The sequence below is a fragment of the Onychomys torridus genome, chromosome 5 (genome assembly GCF_903995425.1).
Source record: "Onychomys torridus chromosome 5, mOncTor1.1, whole genome shotgun sequence".
Classification (NCBI taxonomy): Eukaryota; Metazoa; Chordata; class Mammalia; order Rodentia; family Cricetidae; genus Onychomys; species Onychomys torridus.
This window is the reverse complement of record NC_050447.1, coordinates 30,785,881-30,803,486: the sequence shown is the minus strand read 5'-3', so window position 1 is coordinate 30,803,486 and position 17,606 is coordinate 30,785,881.

The following is a 17,606-nucleotide window of genomic DNA, read 5'->3' as shown; positions in this document are numbered from 1 at the left end:
ATACAGTTGTTTGGCTGATTAAACAAGATAATAGAATTTAGCACTTTGTTTTTGAGAAATACCTACCATTGTGTCCATAAAGAGTTCCAGATGCTACACAATTCCATGAGCTCTTTACTTATGCTGCCAGTCCCAACTTTCTTTTTCATTTCTGGTTCCTCTTCTAATTGATATCTAGAGAAATGAGGGGGTGGAATTCAGCGTGGTGTGTTGGTATGAGCCTGAACCACGCTTGGCTTTCTGGAAGTATTTCATTATTATCTGCATGAATATATTTGATGGTGCACAGGTTTGTGAAAAATAAAGACTGAAAACTGAATTCATGAACCAGAGCTAGCTATATAAACTGAACAAGATGCTGGTGTTCCATAGCCCTCTCACTGGTCATCTGTAGTCAGGGACAATAACATACATCTTACTGTTGTAGATCCCCAGTAAGAATCTCAGGGAAGCTTGTTGAGTAATAACTATAGTCTGACGTCTGTCCCTAGGGATTCCCATCCAACAGGCCTGGGATGGGATCTGATAATTATGTTCCAAGAAGCTCCCAGGAAGCCCAGATGCTCTGTAGGTGTCCTGAGAAATACGCTTTGAGAAATACTGTGTTTGTATTCATTGGATCATGGCTGTGTGTGCAAGACACATGGCTAGACTTTAGTCATATTTGATTTATCCACTGTGAGGCCTTTGTGGTAGGAAAACCTGCTGGATTTGATGTCAGGAAATTTGGACTTGAACTTTAGACTTTCCAAAAAGCAACTGTGGGAGGTTAGATGAATGACTTAAATTTTCTAGGTACATTCTTTTGTCGATGTAATTCTTAACAGTTTCGTCAAATAAGAAACGCAGAGCCAAATGCAGAGTTAAAAGCCCAGAGATCAGAGAGCAGTAGCCAAAAGCTGAGACCACCTTCTTACCACCCGCTGCTGCTGCTGTCCTTCCCCTCAGAAAGAGAGACCTACTTCCTGTGTGTCTGTCTTTTTATTGACTTTCTATTCTGCCCAACCACATGAACTCCTCATCACTGCCTGTCTGTACAGACCTCCAGATCTCTATGGTTGGTATTGAGATTAAAGGCGTGTGTCTCCATGCTGGCTGTATCCTTGAACTCACAGAGATCTGCCTGTCATGTGATCGGAATTAAGGCCATGTCCACCACTGCCAGACTTTTGCTAAATGGCTTGCTCTTAGCTCTGACCCTCGGCAACTTTATTTATTAACATACAAATAAAATCACATTTCAGCACAAATAAAATATCACCATACTCTTTACTTCTGTGTCTATCAAGAAGGGTTTATTTTTGGGGGGTTTTATTTCATGTATAAGTATTTTGCCTGGATGTATGTCTGTATACCCTGTGCATGTACTGTGCTCTATGAGGCCAGAAGAGAGTGTCCAATTTGGAATGTCAGATGTCTGAGAGCTGTCTTATAGATGCTAGGAATCAAACCTGGGCCTTCTGGAAGAAGAGCCAGTGCTCTTAACCACTGGGCTGTCTCTCCAGCCTTTATATCCAGGTTTTAAAGGACCAGTTTACAAATGTCTGGAGACACTGAGAAGCACCTTTGTAAACCATCAAATGTCTTTGGAATGCTCCATTTAAAAAGTAATGTATTGGTCTGATTTTCCAACAAGCTCTTCATTTAATGTTTAACAAGAGTTTTTTAAGATAAAAATAATTTATAAGGTGTGAGAGTTAAGCTAGCCTGCTATAGGGACCACTGTAATCTGCAAAGCCAGCACTGAACAGGAACAGGGGTATAGGGCTCATTTGAGCTCTTAGGTGACAGATGTAAGGTCTGAGTTCCGAATGCTGGTTCCTGAATTCTGCCCAGCACTGCTTCTGCTAAGTCTCCACCTTGGTCTCCAGGGCCAGATCCCAGGCTGTAATCTCTTCAGACAAGACCATCCTCTTTTCCTCACTCTCTAGAATTAGTCAGGAAGTGTTTCCTAGCCTTTCCTTGTGCCATGGCCACAGGACTCCTTATGATGGGAACTTCCTACCTTCTGCAGCTCAAGTCCTGGAAGCAGCCTGTGATTTTAAAGGAGTTGATGACAGGAAGAACCACCATTTCTACAGCAAAGAGCAAAGCTTGAAGTTTCAGAGCTTCTGTGCTCACTAAATCCTCATAGCCTCTCACCTTCATCCTCCTCCTCCTTTTTTAGAAAAGGTGCTGAAGAGCCAGCTCTTGGGTGCAGTGACAATAGATGGGAATGAGGAGCAGAAGCAACACCACTATGGCCCTTAGCCCTTTGGCTATGCTAGCCTATAGGATCTTCACGAAAGCCGAGGGCTCTTGGTGTCTTCATCCTACTCTTATCTAAGGATTACAAATGCAGGAGTGTCCTTCCCTTCACTCATTAGGTTTCATGCTGAACCCTGAAATAGGCAGATACGCAGCTACATTGTCTCCTACTGTCTGGGAACTGATCTTACTGGAAACGATGGGTCCCAGACTACCACCCACCAGCCAAAACTCATATGGACTGGAAATGACAGAGCAGGAACCTGGCCCTGCCTGCCAGCTTTTGCAGTCTGTTCACACCACGTACACATGTGGGTAGCTCTGCTCTCCTTTCAGGGACTGGTTGGGCCTTGCTGGCCTGCATGGAACTGGTACCAATGGCTGTTCCTGTCTTTCTTTGCTCTTCTTTTCTCCTTTTCTCCTGACTGTCTCTGGGACTTCACAGCCTCCTCATTAGAATGCAGTTGCATGATTCATCAACATTATTGGAGAAAGCAGTTAGATACAATAAAGGGGGATTAGTATTTGCAAAGACAAGTAGTATTGAGCTTTCCACCTCATCAAGAGGCTAAATGCACACATGTTAGCCACACACCCTGACTACCAGAAATCCCCTGGGGCTGAGACTGGGTGGTGTTTTTTCCCCCATCATTCTTCTTGGTCTCTTATATGATCTTTACATTTTGCCCACAGTCATGAAAGCTAATGGCATCATTTTCATGCATGGACATGGGCCTGCCAGCTGACGGTGGTTAGCAATTCTTATTACAAATACATCTTCTAATTCCCGAGCTAGAATTGTAAAGCTTTTCTATAGTGACACTGAACCAAAATATCAAAATTGCTGAAGCCTTTAAAGAAAGCCGGCGAAAGGTTGCGGAATGCCTTTTCAGTAATGCTGCGGAGAGGCTCGGCAGAATACAGATAGATGTCTTCCCGCCTTTGCCTGTCACCTCGCATCACCCAGGGACCCAGACTCCAAACTTCCACAGCCTTTGGCAGGGATTGATCTGGGAGAAAGAGAAATAGGAAAAGAGAGAGGGGGGCGAGAGCAAGAGAGAGGCCGCTTTGAAAAGAAACTTCTGCGCAGTTTTGATGGCTGCTACTCTCCAGATACGGGACAGACTTTGTAGATTGGAAATAGAAATGATAAGGAAGGCGTGTATCAAAGCAACCCATGGGCCTCTTTGATTGATTGGTTGGCTGACTGCAATGCGAGGATTGAGCCCAGGACCTCATGCATGCTAGGTAAGCATTGTGCTATGAGCTGCACCTGTAACCCTAGGCCTCTCTCTCATCTGTCATCTATCTGCCTGTCTGCCTGCCTAAATATCTATCTATCTATCTATCTATCTATCTATCTATCTATCTATCTGTCTGTCTGTCTGTCTGTCTGTCTATCTATCTATCTATCTATCTATCTATCTATCTATCTATCTATCTATCTATCTTCTCCACTCTCTTTTGTACCCTCCTTTTCTGGTCCTGCCCACTGTAGCTTCTTCTTCCAGACACTGTTCAATGGCTCACTACTATAAAAAAAAAAAACAAAAAAACAAAACCATCTCTTCCTCCATTTGTCTCCTTTGGGCACCCACTACCTACTTCCAAACTTCTGTTTCAGAAAAGTAATTGTAGGAAAGTGATACAGCTTGGCTTTAAAGTTGGCCTAGGTATCTATCTGAACTATTTGACTTAGAATTGGGGGCGAGGCATTTTTACTTTCAAAGGCTCATATGTTTCACCAATCGAATGAGCAAATGCTGTGGGTGTGTTTACTTTTGGGAATTGTTTATGAGTTAAATGAGCTGACAGAATAAAGATAAATAAATGAGTATTATTTGTTTGGACTAAGAGTTGGATGTAGGTCATTTACATTGTGTTACACTAAATCCATAATTCTTTATTATTTTTTCAATTATTGCTATCATTATTTTAGAGATATGGTCTTGCTATGTAACTGAGGCTGGCTCAAATTTGTGAGCCTCTTGTTCCAATCTCCTGGTGTTGGGACAATGCAGAGTGCTACCATGGTCAGCTGCTGTTTGCATTTTGTATGGTTGCATCATATGTCACTTTTGATGGCTGTCTTCTTTGAAGATGGAGCTTCTTGAGGGGCCAGCCAGAGTTACAGCTCTCCTACTCATGCAGTTCAGACTTCCCAGTTCTTGTCTGTATCAGCTGCTATGTGCTCACCTCCTGCTGCAGACAGCCTGCTCTTAATGGCTAGGGAGAGGGAAGGCAGCAACCTTGGGGGAGAATCAACTCCTCAGGCTCAGCAAGCTAGGATGCAAGGGAGGAATTTGTCTCCCCTTTGGGTGCCCCTGGCCAGTTCCCTGTAGCTTTGCTTTTCATAGTTTTTATTACCCCCAGCCAACAATCAGGATCTAAAGATACCAACCTGAAATTTCTGTAAATAAGCAGTATGCAACAAACAGATTTGTGGTTTTGGGGTGTGTGTGTGTGTGTGTGTGTGTGTGTGTGTGTGTGTCTGTGTGTCTGTCTGTCTGTCTGTCTGTCTGTCTGTTCTCTCTGTCTCTCTGTGTTTTGTTTTGAGACAGGATTTCACTATACAGCCCTGGCTGTCCTAGAACTCACTATATAGACCAGTCTGGCTTTGAATTCACAGAGATCTGCCTGCCTCTGTCTTGAATGCCAGTATTCAAGTTCTGCACAACCACATCCAGCTAATATATGAACTTTAAATTGCTATCATTCTAAGTACCCCATCTCACCTGGGAAGTACTCATCAACTCGCCTAGCATATGAGTCAGACCTTTGTTGAATGTATCCATACCACATATACTTCCTGACTGGCATTGTCATGGTTCCTTGATCCAGGACCACGTAAGCAGAGGATCTTCCTTCTGACATATGGCAGATGGTCAGTGGTAGTCAAGTACTACATCACAATGGATGCCACTCACCTTCCCTCCTCTCATCATGTGGACAGTGCATCATCTCTGATCATCCCCAGAAGGGTGTTACAGCCACTATGATATTTTAGAAAGTCTATTCATATAACTTTTGTTATAACATAGCAAGTTCTCACTATGTATCCCAGGGTGGCTGGTTATTCATAATCATTCTACCTCATTCATCCAAGTGCTAGGACAGCAGATTTGCACCACCACACCTAACTCTATTTTATTATTTATTGTTATTAATCTCTTACTGTGTCTAATCTACACATTAAAGTTCACCATATGGAGGGTAAAAATGTGTTTTCTATAGATTTTAGTATCATATCATTTCAGGCATCTGGTGGGGTCTTAGAACACACCTCATGTGATAATGAGGGGCTTATGTGTAAGTTTCAAGGAAGGTTGGTTGATGTACTTGGGCTCATGGATTTTTTTAGAGGGAGATAAGATAATACATGTTGGAGTACCTACTCCCAGTGTTTCTACTCTAATACTCTAAGTAGGTGGTAGATGTGGCCAATGGGTGCTGGTGCCTTTGAACCCCAGAAAGCAGAAAAGACACATCCCATAGAACTGAGTGGCTAGCACTAACAAAAGGAAGCAAATCTTGGGAATTTAAAATCAAAAGTTGTGCATTGCAAGGCCAAACATGGCATAATAAATGAATTAAAAAGCAAGCAAATAAAAGATAGTGGGTTTGTGAAAACAATCTGAATGTGAGGATAGGGACAATCAAGTTCATGTCCTAATGTCTCTATAAATGTAGACAACTTTATATACCTTTTGACCTTGCCTGTCTGGGTCTGATGTCCCTCCTGGGCTGTAGAATGTTCTGGTTGGATTAAAAGATCTCCAAGGCCCCTTCCAACGCTACATGCCTATTATCTCATGCTACTGCTCATTAAAAAATGGAAATGTAAGTTAATTGAAACAGAGCTCTTTTGGTGGGCTCTGGAGAAAACAGTATAGATATCTATAGGTTAAATAGAATGGAGAGTAATGACAGACTTTACCCAGCTTAGGAAAACAGTAATTCAGAAAGTGAAAAATAAGTAAGACTAGCCATTCTGCTCAGGACAGTGCTGTGTACTCTTTGGGAAAAATATAGGCAGGGAGGTACATTTATTTGGCAAGTTGGCTGTGTGAGGATCAGCTTATTCTATTGGAAGGGTGAGCTAGGGATGTTTGGGGATAAGGAGAGGCATGGAGAGCAAGCACACATTTGTTCCACTCGGGATTAAACTGTCCATATGACTCAGCATTCTGTTGACTGTGAGGAAAAAGCTGCTTACAAAAATGAAGGAACTTGGCTTGACATCAGTGTCTGGGATCTTAGACCTCCATGATCCTTTCTGTCAGTCTGGGCAGTACATGATATACTGTGTATTTGTCTTGGCACAGGGATGGGCCAACCTGATGATGGACAGCCAGTGTTTGGTCATTCAGTGTTCAAATGCCAAGCAAGAATTGGTGGAGGGCTAGGATCTCACAGATGTAATAGAGAGGTTGTCATCTGCAGCTCAGAGCCCTCAGTACTTCTCAACATTGGCATATCTGGTCCATGACCTGGAGTGTCATAGAATATCTGAGGATTTCAACAGAATTGAGTCAATGAGAATGAAGCTATTCATAGCCCAAGTGGAATAGGAAGGCTGTTGGGCTTAAAGCTGTGGGGCAGGAAGGCTGAGGTCACTATCCAGCTTTCTCATACTATTCTGTGGTCCTTGGTACCTTCTCTTCCTGCCTTTACCTCTCTTCTCTCTTGGCCTGTGTTTTCCTTGTTCATTTATCTCTTTTTGATCTGTTTGCTTTTGACTTTCTCCTCTTCTAACCACTTGTGTATTTCTTTCCCTTTCTATCTTCTTCCTCTCCACTTTCCCACTCTCTTGCTTCATCTTTCTGTCTTGCATTTTCCTGTTCTTCTTCTTCTCTCCACTGCTTCCACTGGCCCCAGTCCAATTTGTTTCTTCCTTTGCTTGGAGCAGCTGGCTCCACTCAGCTCACTCTCTCTCAGGCCCATATCCACCCCCCAGCTTAGGCCTATCTTACTGGGATCTCTAAGTCCTATAGTAGCTGCTGCCTGATATCTTAGGTATGGGCCTCTGAAGAGAACTTTTAGATCTGTGGCTGGCCATTAATCAATGCCCCCTGTTGTCCCCTCCCCAACACCACACACACACACACACACACACACACACACACACACACACACACACACACAGCTCTTCATGAAGTCCTCTGAGCCCAGAAGCGTTGATCATTCCCATCTCTATCATTCCAAAATGGCACATTGGAGAGTTGGAGAAGCAAAGGGGCAAGAAGCTGAGATGTGTGGGCTGGACTCCCTCTATTTGTTGTCTTTTTCTATTCCAGGACTCCACTTTCTTCCTTTGTAACCTCTTCTGGTCCATGTGAGAGCCATCCTGTGGGTCCTTAGTGAATGTCATTCTTGTGTAGTTCTATTTTCTTCCAGGGCTATTCCTTTGTCACTGTATCCATTCCCTCCCTCTGCATTCAGAGAACATTTGACAAGCACATTTCTGTGCACCTGAGATAGTGTTATGTGCTCTCAGAAGACCAAGAATGTGAAAATAAGCTTTCAGCATTGTGCTTCTGTTCCACTGGTAAAAACATACAGGTAAGAGACAACTGAGGATACTAAGGGCTGTGTGCTATGATGTGGGTACCATGACACTGTGGGCCTAGATCAGTGGCAAGTGCCCACCCATAGCCAACTCTAAGATTTTTTTTCAAGCTACAAAACCAAAGTAGGCATTTGATTTTTCTGTTAAAGGAGTGGATGTATTCAAGGGTTAATGGGTAGGTCAAGAATGTTTCTCCCTTCCCTTTTCTCCTGAGAGAACACAACTTCAACCTTCAGAACTCAGCCCAGTTGTAAGCCTTCCTCCAAGTCCCTTTTCTATCCTTCCAGAAAGAGCTTTGATCACTGTCTGTGAGTGGCTCGGTCCCTTCATTGGACAGGAGCTGCTTCATCTTTGACATTCCTTAGCCTCAAACTTGAACTATGATCAATTACCAGTGGGGGCTATTTATTTATTTATTGTAGTGCCAGGGATCAAACCACATGCCAGTCAGGGTTTCTACCACTGGGTGCTATGAAACTCACAATAGGTATTATTAAGCTCTGATGGGTAGGTGGATGGGTAAGAATTAATAATTGAAAAATCCTCCAGGGGTGATCTGAGCTCAGAGGCTGCCTGAGTTCTCTTTACCCACCCAAGTTCCCTTAAGAAACACTATGTCCACACAGTATTCTGGGAATGTGTTCCATCATTCTCTCAGGCTGCAAGGAACTCCAAGAAATAAAACAAACCCTCAAAAGTTGGGTGTGTTTTGTCTATCTTTCCTGCAAGCTAAGGCCCAAATTTCGAGAAGTAATCAATTCCAATTGATTGGCAAAATCCAACTTGTATTCTCTGGGCCAACTTTGGATGGTAAAGTTCATTAAAAGCAGGCCTCTGGCAAGCTTCACACCCCTTGATGCTACAGTAATCAGGCCTTTGTTATGCCAAGTAGCAGGATCTGCCCTAAAGAGTCCCTGGCATGGTTTTGTAGGGACTTACCCATCTGCAGCAGCACTTTTTATAAATGAGTAATTTGACCATGATGGAAATCCATGAGGAGCTTTCGAGCTTGGCTGGGAAGGGATGGAGAAAAATGGTTAGGAGAACAGATAGCTCTTGCCTGTGGGGTGTAGAGCCGCCATCCTTCTCTCTTCTCCTTCCTGTACAAATGTTGCTACCCCCGAGCAGAGATATTTCTCTTGGCATTGCCATCAGGAATGCACTTTGGCCCCTGGCAGGCAAAGGGACTTCTTGGGAGCCTTGAGATCGCTTGAAGGAGAGATACACATATCTTCTACCCAGTTGTTTGCTTTCAGAGGCTCTGAGGAACTAGGAAGGTGTAAATTTCTTTCTGAATTTGCATGGAGCAGCAACTTCTGGAAATCATCAGTTCTGGAAGCAACTGGCACAGGGCTCCTGTCTGAGCTTGCCAATCCCAAAGCAAGAGGCTAATTTTAACCAATATTTATGGTCCATCATGTGCCAAGCACTGGACTGGGCCATTAATGCATAGGACCACTTTCACAACCTTCCCAGCAAAAACCAAAGCTGGCAGTCACCAAAACCATGATTTGAAAACAAAACATAGTTCTTCAAAAAAAAGGCTTTTAAAGTCCTCACATGGAAAATTTCAAAGGTTACACTTTAAGAGGTAAGGCTAGGGGGTTGGCAAGAAGTTTCATATTTTCATTTTACATTGTAAGCACCTGACTCATATATTTAAGGATAGGTATTAAAATAAGTCTTATAGAAATTTCATAAAATAAAGGTAAGAAAGAAAGACTACCACAAATTAGATATGATTAATGTTTACTTTTTTTATTCAAAGACCCCTATTAAATGACAAACATGCATTTGGCCCAGAGTCAGTAGTGCTTCCTGCCTTTCCAAAGTTTCTGAAGCTGTGTTCCAATGAACTTTGGTCCTAGAATGTCTGTTAGAGAGAATGAGGGGGTCCACGTTTTGTTAGAATATGGCATATAGTGAGCCTTCCAGAACTGATGATTTATAGTCAACTTATATACAGCATTTATTTGCTTATTAAAGGCTCCAAGAAGTTGAACTATCTGACACAAACACATGAACTAGCTCTCTTTCCTTTAAATAACACTGGAAAATGCATCCAACCAAATTCATTTGGGGAAATGAATGCTTACCTCTCATTTTCAATCACCCAATTCCCTCTAATTCACTTGAATCTCAGAACCCACATGGGTAGGTGTGGTACTATGGTTGGAGGTGGGACTGTTAGAAGTCTATGGGAATAATGTTGGAAAATTGACCCCTCTACACACACACACACACACACACACACACACACACACACACACACACACACACCTTTTAAAATAAATAAACACAAGAATGAAAATGAAAGTACTTACTGTGCCACAGAGAAAGTAAATTAGGATCATGACTTGGCAAAAAACCTCCTGGAGTAGGATATGGGGCATCTACCAGAGGGGTGTGTGTGTGTGTGTGTGTGTGTGTGTGTGTGTGTGTGTGTGTGTGTGTGTGTTACAGTTATCTGACTCAGGTGAGGTTCTAATATGAAGTATTTGCCAATAATGGTCTGGATGGGAAGCTATACATAGAACTGCTGTGAACAAGATTCCCACAAAGACTGATCAGGAACTCGAATCTTCAAGCCCAGACATGCACCAAGCTGTCTGGTTTCAGCTGTGACACATAGCAAAGACCACCTATGACCCTGAGAAGTTTCTGGGAAGGCTTCTGTGCGGGTTTCCTGTTAGCAAGGCTCTTTTTCCATGGTGTGGTGAGGCAGACAGCGCAGAGCAAACGGCCCTGCAGCTTCCTGCTTGCTGGCCTCCGTGTGCTGGGTTCCCACTCTCAATTCACCTGTTGGTCCCAAGAGATGGACAGTCTCTACTCTTTCACTCTCCAGAGAAGGTCCTTTCTGTGCTTCACAGCTAGAAGTCCAGGCCCTGGAAGCCTTTCTCGATCATTCATTACATCCCACCTGCAAACCAGCCCTGACCCAGTCTCCTTGGCTCATATCTTTACCCTCCCCAATGCTAGAAGCTTTAGAAACTTCGAACTGTGGGTTTCTCTTTCTGTCTTCCACTGAGTGTGAACCAGAGTTTAGGAAGCATCTAGACAGACAGAGGGATGACAAGGTGGTAAGGCATCTAGCAGGCCAGGGGTATACGAGATTCATTGAGGCCGGGATGCCCATAGCATATATCTAAGGTTGGAAGTCTCGGGGCATTCCAGGGAAGGAGCAATTAAGAGGGTGTTTGAAGAATAAGGAAGGGTTGCTATGATACATGTAAGTGGCTTGATTTGCACTGGGAACAGCTCAGCTAAACAGGTGTCTGTGGTGGAACTGTGCCTCTGGGGCCCAATAGTATTGTGGATCTGGGGTAGTGAGGGCATTGGTTGCATTTAAAGCCACAGTAGGTGAAACGTGAGTGATGGGCTTAGGTCAGATTCAGAGAAAATAGCACGAATAAATGTACAGACACTAACATTTCTCCCCCTTGCAGTGTGGGATGGGCTGGGGATCCCAGGGAATGCATGAGAACTTGGCATAAGACAAATGCCCAATGAGAGGACTCCTGGAACCATGGCGTATTGTTGAGACTACCCTGAAATGGGACTTGCCTGCTTACTGGCCCCATTTAGTTGGGTAGGACATCACAGCTGTGGAATCATGTGGTAGAGTGGGCTTTCCAACTCCTGGCAGACAGAAAACACAGAGAATACAAGAAGAGGGCAGGGTAAGATACAGCTCCCATGGACATCTAGCTCCAATTATCTGCTTCCTCCAGCCAGGCACCACGGCTTACTCTTCACCACCTCCCAATAATGCCAACATCTTAGGACTCCAGCAAAGAATCATAGACTGATTCGATAAGAGCCTCAGGACCTAATCATGCCAGGCCCTGGGCAACCCCTGGAGCTCTGTTTTGTTAACCTCCCAGGTGCTTCTCCATCCAATCAAGTTGCCACTCAGATCGACCGACAGACAGCTACATCCCTTGACGTCGTGTCTCGTTCTCTAAATCAGCAGTATTATTTTGTTTTGTTTTTTTGACTGGGTCTCAAAAGGAAGAAATGCTGTACAGGACAGTTGGAGTGACCCACTGTCAGTACAGACAAGAGAATATAGTATCTGTAGGGAATTTAGCAAAGTAACAACAGGATATTCTTATCACTAAAATGGGTTTGAGTATTCAGCCACCAAGCTTTCTGACTATTGTGAGCTACTCCCATTTACAGATCATGCACTTTGCTGCTTGTACTGCCTCTTTGCGTGCTCCCCCAGCACAGATTTGAAGGCACAGATTTGAGCTACTTCCATAAGAATATCTTTAAGGTCTCCAGTACCCTCTTGCCCAATATTCTCACTCCTGGCCTAGGCCTTCAGATTCTAGAACAAATTGCTTTGCAATTTGGAGAGAGCCTCACAGCTTCTTGCCAGCCAATATTCCAGCACATAATTGTCCAGGCCTCTAGCCAGGAGGAGGCCTAGCCTCTCTCCACCACAGGGAAGGCACTCCTAGGCTCTAAATAAACCTCATAAGTCATGCAAGGCTACTTGACGGAGTCTGAAATGCTTGGCCTTTCTCCGGGATAGCAACACTGGCTCCTGCCGAAGATAAAGTACTGCTCCTGCCGGTGCTGTGTCAGGGCCTCTGGGTGTTCAGGCTCTGTAATGAATGGAAGGGGTTTGGAAGAGCAAGGGAGGGCGGGCCTTCCTGAAAGTGTCATTAGAGGTACTTCCTCCAGGTTCAGGATGAAACCTGGCAGCTGGTCCTAAGGAACTCGGGGACCCAGATTTTTCTCAGCAAGGGCTCTGAGGCTGGACTATAAATTGCCAGACATTCAGGCAGCATGAAGGGCTAGCAGCAATAGCTTCACCAGGCTTACATCCACAGGCCTTGTGCCTCTCTGCCGAGTCTCTCACATGCTGATTTTGGAGGTTTGCCTTCAGAATGGGAATGGTGGTGAGGAGGATGGGAAAGCAGCAAACATCTGGGCATGGTGTGTGTGCACAATGATAGGGTACCCACCAGGAAAGCATCCTAATGATCTTCCTCTGTTTCCATGTCATTCCTCCTGAACCAAACAAGTCGGTTCTCTAGAGAAAGTTCTAACTTGAGGCTGCAGCTTCTGAGTTGCTTTATTGCCTAACACCCCCATGTCTGACCTGGATCTTTAGACTCCAGAACAAATTGCTTTGCAGGACAGAGAGAGCCTTGAAGGGCTACATCCATCTCTCAGGTGCCACATGGACCCAGTTAGAGGCCAGGAATGTAACAGTTGTACCAGATTTCTGTTTCCTTAGTTAGTACCTGCAAAATCAACGACTGAAGACAAAAGGCTGGTTGGGGCACACAGTTTTGAAGGTTCTGACCCCAGACCAGGCAGACCTTTAGGCTTTGGGGTTAAGGGAAGCAATATATTATGCAAGAATACATGATGGAGTTAAAACACCAGAGCTGATAGTTAGCAAAAAAAAAAAAAAAAAAAAAAAAAGCTTGGGTCCCAATATCCTTTTCAAGCACAGGTCTCCAGTGATCAGAAGGCCCCCTGCAAAATCCTATGTTTTTGGAGATTTTAACCATCTCACAATAGTGCCCACCTGGAGGCTAAGCCTTTACACATGGTCCTTTGTAAGGAGGTGTTCCAGTAGTTTCTTGCCTGCAGATGTGGCATTTGCCTTTGGTGATTAAACAGGAGTGGTCATGGGGTCAGCCTGCATCTGCTGCTGTTCTCTCCCATAGTTCAGTCCACTGAAGCTCTTCAAAGCCGGCAGAGGACCCCTATTCCCTACCGCCACCCAAACTCCATGCTTGTTCGTATCGGCCTGACCCATGACAACAAAAATGAAAATGGCATCTCATGGTTGCTTGAAATTTTGTGTCCTGATGACCAGTGACAATAAATATGCTTCCATGTCATAGACTATTTATGCTTCTCTCTGGGTAAATTGCCAGTAAGAATCCTCAAGTCATTTTTCTGTGGATGTGTTTAGGCCTTTACTTATTGATCAGGCATTTTTTAGTTGTTCCCATGATCAATCTTTGGACTGCTATGTATTTTGAGTGCATTTTTCACCTAACTTTGCAATCCAATGTTTTGTTCTTTCATTTCATAATATTTCTATTTAAAAGGTTTGATGTTATTCAATGTTATAAATACATTCCTCTTTCTTCTAGCCATTCAATATATTAACTTGTTCAATATTTGGCACTTTAATAATTCTGGAACTTTGTGAATGGTATTAGGTAGAAACTATGTCAAATGGATAGCCAGAGGCTCTCAATCATTCATTGAATTGTCTAGCATCTCTCAGTTGATTTGAAACACATCCTTAGTAATAGAATGTGTTCCTGAATGTGTTTTCTATATTAGAGGGATTTTGTGTGTGTGTGTGTGTGTGTGTGTGTGTGTGTGTGTACACAACACCACAATACACAGCTTATGACTTTGTATGCCTATTCTCTTGATATAATTATAATTATAGCAGAAATGTATATAGGAGATGGGTGAAGGAGTTGCTGTAGTATTGGTTCCATTTTTAGGCTTTTTCATAGATTGGTACCATGTATTATCACATATTTTTGCTAAGTTTGTGTTGCTTAGAAATATGTAAGTGGACATGGCTGTCTGCCACTTGAAGGTCAATATTCAAGAGACAAGGAAGGAAAGCAGTTTTGTTCCAGGAAATTTAGGGATATGAAGGGCTTTTATATGAGTGTATATTAATTACCATGATGTATTTGTTATAACATTTCCTATCTGTGTATATATAATGTATTTTGATCAAGTTCCCTTCTTATTACTTTCTCTTATATTCCTCCTTGTACTTCTGCTGAGCCTCTTTCTATCTGGTCCTAAAGCTTTCATGTTTCTGTCTGTGTTTGTAATGACCCCAGGAGTTGGGAGAGAAAGGAGATACAGCTATACAACAGACTGGAAGGCTGTGGACTGAATGAGTGGTCTTCATCAGGGGGGACATCATCAGCTTGGACCCACAGACCCTTTTTACTTATTCTTCAGGACACAATGAATGAGGCTGACTCCTGAAATTATGTCTTGTTTTCACACAGACATCTTCAGAAAGCTAAAGACTAAGGAGAGGTATTATGGAGTCATCACATGCTCTGGGTTCTGCAGAGTTAAAGAAAAGTTTAGCAGTTACCATTTTAACTCTATAGGTGGGTTAGGATTAAGGAGCAGCCTATGTACCTATATTATTGCAACCTGCCACCCAACAGCTGATCCACTACACATATTTAGTGAGCACATACCTTCTGCTTACTTTCTGGCATCCTTACCTTCTAGAAACTCTCATTACCAAATGAGAGGAAAAATTGAATATTTTAAAAGTTTAGAGACTTAAAATAATTAAATTAACATCTAATATTCTAGAATATTCTAGATTGCATTTTGGAATAGAAAAATATGTGCATGGAAAAAGTGGTGTCCAAACATTTTATATGTAAACCTCATGTGACAAGGAGTGTGCAGACAGGAACTCCCCCCCATACTCTGAATGTTCCAGAAGGGTAGGCAGCACTGGCAGCCAGTGGCTCCTCTAAGACACATCGTCTGCTGCTTCTTGTTTTAAGAACTAGTGGAAGATGACCTCTGACATCCCTCCCACCTTTTGGAGATCTGGCTGTTTGCCCTGGTAGGAAGTCCTCAGAGGACTTGGATTCTTTGCTCACCTGAGAATTCTACACTCAGTAGATACTTCGCGAGTTTTCCCTCAGAGAAGTCATGAGTAATTGGTCTGTAATTCGGAAAGAGCAAAGAGGTTGGCTCTGAAGAAAATTGTTTGAACTGCAGGCCAACAAACTGACTAGCCCATGTCCTTAAACTTGTATCCTTTGGTACTTAAATTCTCAGTATGCCCATCTGTAAAGTGGAGATTCTAAGTTCACTGTTGCCAGGGCAGCTATGGCAGCTGAATTCAGAAGCAAGTATGGGAGGCCTTCTTTGGGGTGTTGGCTTGTTGCCAGTGTTTAGGGAACACAATTCTTTCCCCTCCTTCCTTCCCCTACTCTTGCTGCATTTAAATCCCATTCCAGTGAATACAGCATCCCTGGTTAACAGCTGGAATCTCATTCCAGCTTCATCACCATCATCTTCCAAACTCTTGTATCATTCAGTGCTTACGTTTCCTTCTGGATGCTGGGACAATAAAGCAAGGGAGAGACTTTTGCTGTAGTGTGAAGTGTAATTTGTCCAGGATGGTACTCTATGTGGAGGAATTTTTAGTGGGCTCACTGTGGCAAATAGAATAATGGGAATTAAAACAAATAGCAGTGTCACGTTTTCTGAAAAGTGGGTACTGGGTCCAGGCAGACACTTGAAGATGTGACGTGCAAAGCAAAGAGGTAGAAGCAGGCGTTTGATAGCTCCCATAGCACACAGCCCTGGAAAGAGGGCACCAGTCTCCATCCTGTTAGCAAAAGGGGGCTCCTGGAATTGTGCAGGGGGTGTGAGGGTGACCCAGGTTCACATCTCTGCTCTCCTAAATACATGCTGACAAGCTGATTTATTTTAATCCCTCTAGGCTTGACATCTCTGCCTGTGAAATGGGGACAGGAGTCAATGAATCACTAAGATCTATAGCATCCAATGAAGTATAATTTTTTAATGAATTTCATTAAAATTAGTTGCATGGACTATATTGCTAGGAGTCAAATTCAGAGAGCAGCATTCAGAGTCCAGCATGTTAATGATAATCTACTTCTCAAGGCAAGTGGTCTTCTTCATGTGGGCCTGAGTTTTATGATTTTGTTTTATATCTTGCCTATTCCTCATGTATATTTCATTTTGCAAAATCTATTACATAATTTAAAGAAACTCAAGGCAATCATTCTGAGAGCAAGTTTATGTTAACAAGTTTATTGAATGGTTAAAAAAAAAAGAAAGAAAGCAAACATATCATCAATCAGAAGATGTACAAACAGCAAAAGACACAGAAACTCTGTACAACATTAGACTGCAAAACCCGTTTTCAGGCAGGTGTGGTGGCATGCTCCTGTGATCCCAGGATGACCACAAGTTCAAGGCCAGTCAACATCAACCAAAACAAAAGCCACGCCATTCACACTCAAGTGAGCAGGCAATGAGCTGGCACTTCTGTGCCCACCTGTCCCACCTTGGCCTAGGAATGAGTTCAGTTTAAGCCCACCTCTGCTCTGGTCCCAGTCTATTCCTGGGACAGGGATAGGGGTATAATTTTCACAGGCAAATCATAATGTAATATTTACTTTTTCTGCCTGTGAAGGAAGAACAGCCTGTCCTCTTGTCTAAGTGTCTTTCTGTATGTGGAATTTCCAAATCCCCAACCCTTCTCTCCTGTGTGTTTCTATTTTGCAGGTTCCTCTTATATGTGTCCCCTATGCCTTTCCATAGGAAGTGCTCAACAAATGCTCCAATACTCTGCCTTTCTTTGGCCTACATAGTCTCAGTTTCTTGGTCCTTAAAATGGGAACAACAATACTTGTTTAATGGTGATAACACAAGAAGAGAGCTAATGTGGGTGCACATACCTTCCATCATGCTTCCGTGGCTCTCTGACTGTCACAAGCCATTTTTGCCTTAAGGTGCTTCAAGCTTCCCACTCAGTGGGCACAGAGATTCTTTGGTCCATGCTGTGGAGCTCAGTGGATGAGAAAGTCTCAAGACCACATTAAAAGCACCCTTGAGAATATTGCAAAAGAGGGGGCAGAAGGGTGCTAAGAACGAGAACACAGGGAAGGCTTCTGTATAACTGCCTCTCTTAGAAATGGCCATGTAAACAAGACCTGAACAACAACGATGTCAATAGACAAGCTAACACAGAAGGGTGAAAATCTCAGGGTTC